The 11390-nt window shown below is 44.2% G+C and overlaps 2 non-coding genes across 2 annotated transcripts; both read right to left on the bottom strand.

Annotated features, from left to right (window-relative positions):
- Positions 1–226: 226 nt before the first annotated feature.
- On the bottom strand, positions 227–300 carry trnat-agu (transfer RNA threonine (anticodon AGU)). Its single transcript has one exon. It is a non-coding gene; the product is annotated as a tRNA-Thr (tRNA).
- Positions 301–9402: 9102 nt separating this feature from the next.
- trnan-guu (transfer RNA asparagine (anticodon GUU)) lies at positions 9403–9484 on the bottom strand. The gene has a single exon. It is a non-coding gene; the product is annotated as a tRNA-Asn (tRNA).
- Positions 9485–11390: the final 1906 nt, after the last annotated feature.

The following is an 11390-nucleotide window of genomic DNA, read 5'->3' on the forward strand; positions in this document are numbered from 1 at the left end:
AATTAGGACTACTTCCGGGTTTGAACCTCAAATCGTGAATGATACCACGACCCCAAGAACGTGCCTTTAAATTAACATGTTACAGACACATTCCATGAGAGGTCTGTCTGTGCAACGAAAGGGCGTTTTTGAACAGTCATTCTGGTATCCGTTTCCTCCTGAACAAATACCACAGTGTTATTTTGTCGCTCAATTCCACAAATTAGGTAAAATAACAAGCTACACAAGGCACTGCTGGGAGTTGAACCCAGGATCTTCTGTTTACTGAACAGACGCTTTAACCAACTAAGCTACAGCGCCAATTGATGCCACTTTGTCTCCACCTCCTCTCATTAATATCTATCAGCGACACTTCACTGTTGGGGGTTCAGGCCGTTTTATCTCTGTCCATTTCGCTTGTCCGTTTCCCTGTGCATTCCGACACTGACTGGATTTCTCGCTGTGTTTATCTTTGTGTATCCATCAGTGCGTTGATACACGGATGATTATGTGTGATTGTATTTGTTACATTAAACAAATTAGGGCTTCAGACAATTCTCGCTCTGACATTGGAGAACTATTGAGCCGAACTTTACAGCGAAGTGTTGTTTATTGTGGTGTTGAAACTAAAAAATCGTAAGAGGAGCAAAAAGGGAAAAGGAGAAAAACTTGTGCGGGAAAATGAGGACAACTCTCAAGGTTTTTACAAGTATATTAAGAGAAAGAAGGGAGGTTTAGTGTAATGTGGGCCGCTTGAAGACAGATGGAGGTGATATTGTAATTGAAAATCAGGAAATTGCAGAGTTGCTAAATTTTGAATTTGCATCGGTCGTCACAGAAATGGATGAGGCTAACATACCAGAGACACGAGGAAAACTGTTAATAAATCAAGGGGATTCAGTATAAGTAAAATGATGTCGATGGAGAAAATAATTAGGCGAAAGATACACAAATCTCAAGGACCTGATGGTCACCATCCCATGTGATTAAAAGGAACAGGTAAGGAAATGTAGTCATGATCGACCAAAACTCTCTTGATTTAGGAATTGTTATTTAACGAAGTGCATCTTGATTGGAAGCTTCTGTTTGAGAAACATCTCCAAGTGATAACTGAGAGATGGAAAATGAAGCTGTTTGGCAGGAGCGCTGATGCTGTCGGTTGTTCGCTGCTCTCGTATTGTACAATTGTTAACCATGCGTTACTTATTTATAGCAGTATGGGCTCCTGAAATGACCAGGTTGTGAGTTCGAGCGTCTTCTAAAACAATCAAAACTTTTACTCCGAACATTTTGACTGGAGTTCAAGGTACAACTGGTACGTTCCATAACGCATCTACTTCTTCGTGTCCCCATGTGGGCTCTTGAGTTCCTCTGGCCTACCGTCTTGCAATAGGAGGTGCCAGTTTACTTGTTCAAAGGGAGAGAGGGGGCTTTTCGCGGCAGCTCATATGTCAAAGGGGCCGGTACGAGATCATTAAATCTAAAGAACCAAACAAACAATTCTTCTTTTCGTTAAGCCGATATTCATCGGTTGGAAGTTTCGTGTGGGGTAAATTTGGAAGGGAAATATTCTGCCTCGTGTCACTGTGCAACGGGAGAAATTATTCAGCTCACAGATGTTAATACGTTGAAAAGTCGTGAGGCCTTTTCCAACTCCCGTGTGGGACAAGTTCAGCTTTTGAGCCGCTGGGCAAAGTGTTATTTTAATTGGTGCTAACGAATGACAAGACATTTGGCACAAACAAGAAGAATTGTGAACTCACGAGTTCACTGTCCATGTTTCTTACATCATGTTCAACAGGAACAAGGATTCTCCTCAACACGTCACTGAGAATTTTATCAAACGGACCTCACCCTTGCTCGACGGCTGCAGGGATAATTCAGAGACCTCCCATGAATATGTCCGATGGGAGCTTAACTAGTATCGAGCCTGGGTAGCTCAGTCGGTAGAGTATCAGACTTTTAAAGTGAGTAGTGAGCTGAAGGTCCAGCGTTTAACTCCCTGTCCACGCTCCAAATTTCGGAACAGCTGGCAAGCTTTGTCTTTGTAGCGGGACCTGCGATGTGTTGTCAACGTTTCGATCGTATCTTGTTTCCCAGGGATGGGCTGTAATGCGCTGTCTGAGGCGGTTCCCGATCAGGAATTCAACTTTACTGTATTAGTTCACTGTATTAATTTCACAAGACTCATTAAACTCTGTAAAAAAGACGAATACTTGTTCAAATCGCCATTGATCAACAGGTAACATTCTGTTTCCGGCTGAAAGAAATGCTAACTTTTTTATGCGCTCATTCACCAGTCCGAATTTCGGGAATTCAGAGGTGAAGTCAAAAATGAAATGAGAGGCAAAGAGAAATATGACTATAGACTGACGGCCAACATTAAAGGGAATCCAAAAGTCTTCTACAGGCATGTAAACAGTCAACGGGTGGTAAGGGGAGGGGTGAGGCCGATTAGGCACGATAAAGGAGATCTACTCATGGAGGCAGAGGGGATGGCCAAGGTACCAGATGAGTACTTTGCATCTATCTTTACCAAGAAGATGCTGCCAGAGTCTCAGCAAAGGAAGTTATAGTTGAGATACTGGATGGTCTAAAAATTGAAAAAGAAGAGGCACTTGAACGGCTGGCTGGACTTAAAGTAGATAAACCATCAGATCCGGATGGGAGGCATGCTGGTTTGCTGAGGGATGTAAGGGTGGAAATTGCGGAGGTACTGGCCATAATCTACCAACATACTTAGATATGTGGGTGGTGCCAGAGGACTGGAGAATTGCAGAGGTTACACCCTTGTTCAAAAAACTGTGTACGGATAAACCCAGCAATTATAGGCCAGACAGTTTCACCTCAGTGTTGGGGAAACTTTTAGAAACGATAATCCGGGACAGAATTAACAGTCACTTGGACGAGGGTGGACTGATTAGGGAAAGCCAGCACGGATTTGTTAAAGGCAAATCGTGGTTCACTAACCTGTAAGAGTGTTTTGATGAGGTAACAGAGCGGATAGATGAGGGCAATTCAGTTGATGTGGTGTATATGGACTTTCAAAAGGTGTTTGATAAAGTGCCGCATGGTAGGCTTATCATCAAAATTGCGGCACATGGAATAAAGGGGGCAGTAACAACATGAATGCAGAATTGACTAAGAGCAGGAAACAGAGATTACTGGTGAACAGTTGTTTTTCGAACTGGAGAGAGTTGTACAGTGGTGTTCCCCAGGGATCAGTGCTCGGACCACTGTTTCTTGATATATATTAATGAGTTGGACCAGAGTGCACAGGGCACAATTTCAAAATGTGCAGATGAAACAAACCTTGGAAGGGTAGTAAACAGTGTTAAGGACAGTGATAGACTTCAAAGGACATAGACAGGCTGCTGGCATGGGCGGAGACGTGGCAGATGAAATTTAACGCAGAAAAATGCGAAGTGATACATTTCGGTTGGAAGAACGAGGAGAGGCAATATAAACTCCAGGGCACAAATGTGAAAGCGGTACAGGAACAAAGAGAGGTTCATGTGTACAAATAGTTGAATGTGGCAGGGCAGGTTGAGAAAGCGGTTAAAAAGCATTCGGGGTCCTGGGCTTTATAAATAGATGCATAGAGTGCAAAAGTATAGAAGTCAGGATGAAACATTGTAACACACTGGTTCGAACACAACTGAAGTATTGTGTCCGGTTCGGGACACCGCACTTCAGGAAAGATGTGAAGGCCTTGGAGGGGGTGCAGAAAAAAATTACCAGCATAATTGCAGGGATCCGTGGATAGACTGGAGAATCTGGGGTTGTTCTCATTGGAACAGAGACGGTTTTGTTGAGATTTCATAGAGGTATTCAAAATCATGAAGGATCCAGGCATGGAAGATGGAGAGAAACTGTTCCCATTGGCGGAAGGGTCAAGAACCAGAGGACATCGGTTTCAGGTGATTGGCAAAATAACCAAAGGCGACATGAGGAAAAATGTCTTCACACAGGGAGAGGCTCGGAACTGGAATGCGCTGCCCGAGGTTGTGATGGAGGCAGATTCAATCATGGCCATCAAAGGGGAACTGGATAAGTACTTGAAAGGAAAAAAAATGCAGGGCTTCGGGGAAAGGCGGGGGAATGTTTCTAGCTGGATTGCTCTTGCAGAGCGCTAGCACGGACTCGATGGGCCGAATGTCCTCTTTCCGTGCTGCAACCTTTCTATGATTCAACTCAATGTGCATGAGGCGATGCAAAGGGAACAGAGCGTGCCGCAAATCGACACACCTCTCAGTATCCTCCCAAGCAATGTAGTTTAACAGCAAATAATTCTGAAACGTCTCCCTTGATAACTCAAGTCGTACACTCGAAACCAATTTGATAAAGGGAGACTAATATTGGTGATTGGAAATATTTGGTGTGCAACTTGATATTGCTGGACACCGGAGCAGAAAACGAGATTGGATGCACAGACCTGGTCTGAAAGGATGGCCGATCGGCTGTGGGAGGCAACGAACTTTTACACTGGCTGCAGAGCTGAAGTAACAGCGGCTCGTTGGTCTAGGGGTATGATTCTCGGTTAGGGTGTTTCATTGAGTGATATGCGAGAGGTCCCGGGTTCAAATCCCGGACGAGCCCTCATTTTAGTGAAAAGTCACCAATTAGCTTCTGACATGTTTTCAGTGTTGCTGTTGGTGGAACTGAATTCGATCCAGAGGATGTTTGAGCTCCAGTGGACTCAATGCCGGATTATCGTCGGCGCAACACACGTGAAGGAAATAAAATGTCTCAAAATGATGAGGAGTTTGAAGCTAAATTTGGATTTTTTTCCAATTCAGGCGGATATTAGATGACGGGATAGAAAGTCACATATCCAAGTTTGCCGATGACACCAAGATGGGCAGCATTTTTAGCAGTGCAGATGAAAGCATAAAATTACAGAGAGGTATTAATATAATAAATGAATGGGTAAAATTGTGGCAAATCGATATCAATTTAGTCAAGTGTGAGGTCATCCACTTTGGACCAAAACGGATCGATCAGAATACTTTGTAAATGGTGAAAAGCTCGAAACAGTGGAGGTCCAAAAAGACTGATGTGTCCATCTGCATACATCATTAAAATGTCATTGACAGGTACAAAAAATAATCAATAATGTTAATGGAATGTTGGTCTTTATATCTAGAGGACGAGAATACAAGGGGATAGGGATTATGATACAGCTATACAAAGCCCTGCTTGTACCACACCTGAAGTACTGTATTCAGTTCTGGGCAACGCACCTCAGGAAGGATATATTGGCTGTGGAGCGAGTGCAGCTTCGGTTGACTGGAATGTTACCTGGACCCCAAGGGTTAAATTACGCGGAGAGATTTCATAAACTCGGGTTTACCTCGAATTTAGTAGATTAAGAGCTGATTTGATCGAACTTTTCGAAATATTAAGGGGAACTGATGGAGTAGATAGAGAAAAACTACTTCCGCCGGTTGGGGTGTCTAGGACTAGGGGACATCGCCTAAACATTAGGGTCAGGACTTTCAGGAGTGAAGTTGGGAAACACCTCTGCAAGCAAAGGGAGGTAGAAGTTTGGAACTCTCTTCCGCAAACGGCAGTTGATGCGAACTGAATTGTTAATTTTATACCTGAGATTGATCGATTTTTGTTAACTGAAGTTATTAAGCGATACGGGGCTAAAGCGATTATCTGGAGTTCGGTCACATATCAGCCATGATCTGTTTGAATTGCGGAACAGGCTCGAGGGGCGAAATGGCATACTTATATTCCTCAGCTCCTCATTGGTGATAATGATTCTGCATTGGCCGGAAATCGAACCAAAGTCTCCCGCATAAGAGGTGAGAATTCGACCCCTGCACAACCAATGCGCGCGTTCTTAATAGCGGCATGTGTCCATTTGGAATCCTATCTGAACGAACATGCCGTTTGCAGCTGCGGTGGCCGAGTGTTTAAAGCGTTGGACTCAAAATTCAATTGAGGTTTTCCTGCCCAGGTTTGAATTCTGCTCGCAGAGCAACTGTTTCAAGATCACTTCAGTGCTGAAATAGATTAATTGGAGTTAATTGACCGCATTTATCTCTCTCCCAGAATGAGAGATTCGACAGCGTCGCCGGTGCTTTTAATTAGTGTCAGATCTTCTCTTGCAAGATTTCAAGACCCGAGAAGGAATCTCTCCCAATCAGGAACTTAAATTCTGCTAGTTTGCAAAACCTGACATTTTTACTCTTTATTTTCTTTGTCTGCATCTCTTTCTCTCTCCCTGTCTCTGTCTCTTGTCTCTCTGTTTTGTCCCGATGGACTTCTCAGGCTTCCTTGAACGGCGACAGCTGATCTCACCAGCAACAATAGCAGAGAATGTGAAAGGAAAAAAAAGACTGAGACAGTAGGAAAAGGAAAGGTGCAACCCAGCTGATAAATTGGTCGCTAATGTCTCCACATTCATGGATCTTCGCTCTCATAGTGAATGAAAGCAGCAATTTGAGTAAAGTGTACTTATGGTGGAGTGTAAACTATGACGATGCCGAGACAGACGACAATGTCGTTTCAGAGTAATTCATTCTGTAAAGTGTTACTTAATAATACAAGTCGTACATTCAAAACAAATTTGATATTTTTGATGTGATATAATTAGTGCAGAACTTGACATTGTACAAGAAAGCGGGATTCTATCGACAGAGCCTTCTGAAAGGATGGCGGATCGGCTGCGTGGCAGCGAAATTTTACAGTGGTTGCACGGCTCTGTTGCCAGTTGGTCTTTGGGTCTGATTCTCGCTCAGGGAGTTTCATTGGTTCAATTCCAGGATAAGCCCCGTTGTGTCCCCATTTGTAGTCAAAAATCACCAATTGGCTTCTCACATCTTTTCAGCGGTGCAGAAGGCAGGTTTGACTTATCTCCAGCAGAACATGTTTGAGCACCAGAGGACAGAATGCAATGGGTTTGTCCACGCAACACACGGAGACGAAATGAAGATAATCTTTCAAGAAGTTGGACAGATTGAAGCCGTCACATGAATTTATCCCAATTCAGGCGATCTCATGGGTGCAGAATACAAAAGGTAAAGGATGCTGCATTGTCCTGGAAACAAACTCATGGTTTACCGCCGGCAGGCAAGGGTTTCACACTGAGCCACCAATGCACACCACGGCTGCAGACTGCACGTGTAACGTTGGATACATGTCTGGAACATGCAGACTGGCAGAGTTCCGGTTTGTCCACCTCAAAAATTTCAAGAATTGCCTTCAAGCTGCACCTTAAAATCTGCTCAATCACAGAATTTGGAGATTTATACTATTTTTCTTTGCATGCATCTCGATATCTCTGTCTGCGTTTCTTCCCTCTCTGCCTTTCCCCCTGATGGACTTATCCAGCTTCTTTGAACGGCCAGACGGGTTTCTGGAACGCCCAGGTTTCCAGACTGTAGAATCTTCAGTCCATTTATTGTATTTCGACAGGATGATCTTTGCTATTTTTCCGTCTCCGTTTTCAGAAAATATAAGCCCAGATGGGATTTCATCTCCTCGGGTCCCGTCACCTTCGGGTAATGGGAATGAACCCAATCTATCATTCGGTCTTAATATCTGTATTCTTATTGCTTAAGAATAAAATTACGGGGTTACAGTTATTTTGAGGACACATTTTAGAAATTAACACATAACAGACTTATTCGAAAACTAGAAGCACGTAATTAGCTAAAGGATAGGAGGCAGAGAGTCATGGTGAACGGACGTTTTTCTGACTGGAGAGAAATATGCAGTGGGATCACCCAGGGGTCGGTATGAGGACTATTGCTTTTCTTGTTATATATACATGACTTGGATGTAGGAATAGGGAGTACAGTTTCGAAATTTGCGGATGATACAAAACTTGGCAACTTGGAGCATAGTGAGGAAGATAGTAGCAGACTTCAGGAGAACATGGACAGACTGGTGAAATGGGCAGTCACGTGACAGATTTAACGCCGATCAGTGTGAAGTCATGCACTATTGGAAGAAGAACAAGAAGAGGCAGTATAATCTAAATGGAACAATTTATGGGGGGTTGCAAGAGCAGAGGGACCTGGGGGAGCATATTCACAAAACAGGGCAAGTTGATAAGGTAGCTAAAAAGCGTATGGGATATTTGGCTTTGTAAATGGGGGCATTGAATTTAAATACAAGGAAGTCACACAAAACCTTTAAAAGTCACTGGTTAGGCCTCAGCTGGAATATATTGTACACTTCTGGGCACCATACTATACGAAGGATGAAAAAGGATTGAAGGGGATTCAGAGCAGGTTGACCTGGATGATACCAGGGATGAGGGACTTCAGTTATGTGGAGAGATAGGAGAAGCTGGGATTGTTCTCCTTACCGCAGAGATGGCTAACGGGAGACCAAAGAGAGGTATTCAAAATAATGAGGGGTTTTGAAATAGCAAGTAGGGAGAAATTGTTTCCTCTGGCAACTGGGTCGGTAACCAAAGATCATAGATTTAAAATAATTGGCAAAATAACCAGAGAGGAATTGAAGAGATTTTTTTTCACACAGACGGTTTGTTAAGATCAGGAACGCACTTCCTGAAAGGGTGGTGGAAGCAGATTCCACAGGATCATTCAAAAGGCAATTGGACATGTACTTGAGGAGGACTAATTTGCAGGGTGATGGGGAAAATCTGGGGTGTGGGTCTAATTTGGACAGGTCTTCGAAAAATAGCCGGCACAGGTACGATGGCCGAATGGCCTCCTTCTATGCTGTAAGATGATATGATTCTGTGATTACCTTCTGAATCGTTGGAATTGATAATATTTAGTGTTGTGGAGCCAAGAAAATTATAACCATGATATTCGGCTTCTCCATTCCCTTATGAATATCGCAGATTATAATGTCCAGGCGGGGTGGGACTGAATGGGGGATAGAGTGCGGAGATTGGGATGGAAGCCCAGCAGAATGAACTTGATGTCAACAGCAGGCGGTGAACCTTCTTCTCCAGAGAGGATCGTCATTTCAGTTCAGAAGGAAAAAGGTATCAAGAAAATCGGGTGAAATCGACACGGAATGAACCGGGAATGACAGCACATCCCTTTTAAACAGACACAGACACGGAATGATCCAAGACTTACAGCACATCCCTTTTAAACCGACACAGACACGGAAAAATTCCGGAACTGACAGCACATCCCTTTTAAACTGACACAGACACGGAATGATCCGTGACTGACAGCACATCCCTTTTACACCGATAGAGACACGGAATGATCCGGACATAAATCATAATTATGGTACATAAATTTCTCTTACGTTGACTACAAGATTTACTCGTTTTACAACGACTTCACTGTCCACTTTTATTTTTCGCGACCTTGCAATCTCAATACCTTCTGATTTCAGCAAACAATGCAAAAACTTCCTTCTGCCGTTTGCCGACCTTCTGGATGGACTGAATGAAAGAAACAAGATTAAACAAAACGTCGACGAGGATGAAACTCGAACCCACGCGTGCAGAGCACAATAGATGAACAGTCCATCGCCTTAACCACTCGGCCACCTCGTCGCATGCGCAAATTTGCGAAAGCTCCTTTATTCAAAATGAAAATACTGCCGATGTTGCCAAACTGAAATAAAACAGGAAATGCCGGACATCCTCAGCAGGTCAGGCAGAATCTTGAGATACAGAGTTAACATTTCATGTAGATGACCATCACATGAGTATTCTATTACAATCCTGACTTGCGCCTTGCAGATGGTGGGACGGCTTTGGGGTGTCAGGAGGTGAGTTACTCGACGCAGAATATCCAGCCTCTGACCTGCTCTTGTTGCCACAGCATTCAGCTGGCTGGTCCAGTTAACTTTCTGGGTCATGGTGACCACCAGGATGTTGATGGTGTGTGATTCCTGGAAAGATTCCAGGAATGAGGGGCTTTAGTTTCATGGATGGACTGGAGAAGCTGGGGTTGTTCTCCTTGGAATAGAGACAGCTGCGAGGAGATTGAATAGAGGTATTCAAAATGATGAAGGATCTGGACAGAGTTGATAGAGAGAAACTGTTCCCATGGGCGGAAGGGTCAAGAACCAGAGGACATAGATTTAAGGTGTTTTGCAAAAGAGCGAAAGGTGACATGAGGAAAAACTTTTTTACACAGCGAGTGTTTAGGATCTGGAATGCACCGCCCGAGGGGTTGGTGGAGGCAGATTCAATCATGGCCATCAACAGGGAACTGGATCAGTATTTGAAATGAAAAAAAAATACAGGGCGACAGTGAAAGGGCGGGGTGGGGTCTTGCTGGATTGCTCTTGCAGAGACCCGGTACGGACTCGATGTGCCGAATGGCGTTTTTCCATGCTGTAAACTTTCCATGATTCTATTCTGTGTGTCGGGGGCGATGCAAAGCGACCGGAGCGTGACGTAAATCGACCTGCTCATGTCCATTCCCTGATAATAAATCCTAGTGTGATGTAAAGAAGAAATACATAATTATGGTACATGTCTTTCATCTTATGCTCACCACGAGAGATACTTCGTTTACCAGGGGGCCATTGCGCACTTTGATTGAAACTTCACCTGGATCACCCCTTACAATCCCAACACCTCCGTGCAAGAAACATTTTGGGTGGCAATTCAGACTTTGCTGATTTGTGCAAACAGATGCAAGCCAGCAATGCGGAAACGCACTTCTTCGGAAAGAAGATTTTTGGGTGACGCGGCCAAAATGAACAGCTCTACTAATTGTAGCAGAGGGGGGATCCGAACCCACATAATCGAAAGATTGACTCCATCATCTTGGACAACTGCATTGCTCTCCTCCATACCAGTCTGTCCATTTCTGATATAAAAGTTCAGAGGGCTGAAAGCTTACCTCTGGTTCTTTCTCCACAGGTGCTACCTGACCTGCTGAGCGTTTCCAGCATTTTCTGTTTTCATTTTTGTGAATTCACAATGGCTGTTTTCCTGAAAACACCCAATTTGACCCAAGGACAAAGCTCGCACTTCACTTTCCCCACACGCTTTAAAGTCTGTCGTTTCTGAACAAAATCCCCGCCGCGCCGGACATTCAAAGGACCTTTCGCTCACGGCCAACCTCCTGTCATCGACACTTTTTCACCATTCCCGCGCTTCTCATTTCTCCTCATTCCTTTTCAATCGGACATTTCCACAGACCTATTAAGATCAAGCGGAACATTTCCGGTCTTACTGTACCGCCCAGACTGACAAAAGTGCACCTTTCAGCCGTCATTCGCAGCTCTGTCGCGCCGCCCGTCTCTCCCGCACATCAACTGCTCGGGCAAAAGCGCCAACGACCATGAAAACAAAACCCAGTTCTTCAGTTAACATCCCCCGTGTCACAAGATACCCCATGGAAATTTCACGGAAAAGTATGCCGCTGTCCTTCCGAATGCCTGCCCTGCTTTCTTAGTGCTTGTCTCTGGAACAGTCACGCAGAACGAAATGTATCGATTGG

Source organism: Heptranchias perlo, chromosome 20 (genome assembly GCF_035084215.1).
Source record: "Heptranchias perlo isolate sHepPer1 chromosome 20, sHepPer1.hap1, whole genome shotgun sequence".
NCBI lineage: Eukaryota > Metazoa > Chordata > Chondrichthyes > Hexanchiformes > Hexanchidae > Heptranchias > Heptranchias perlo.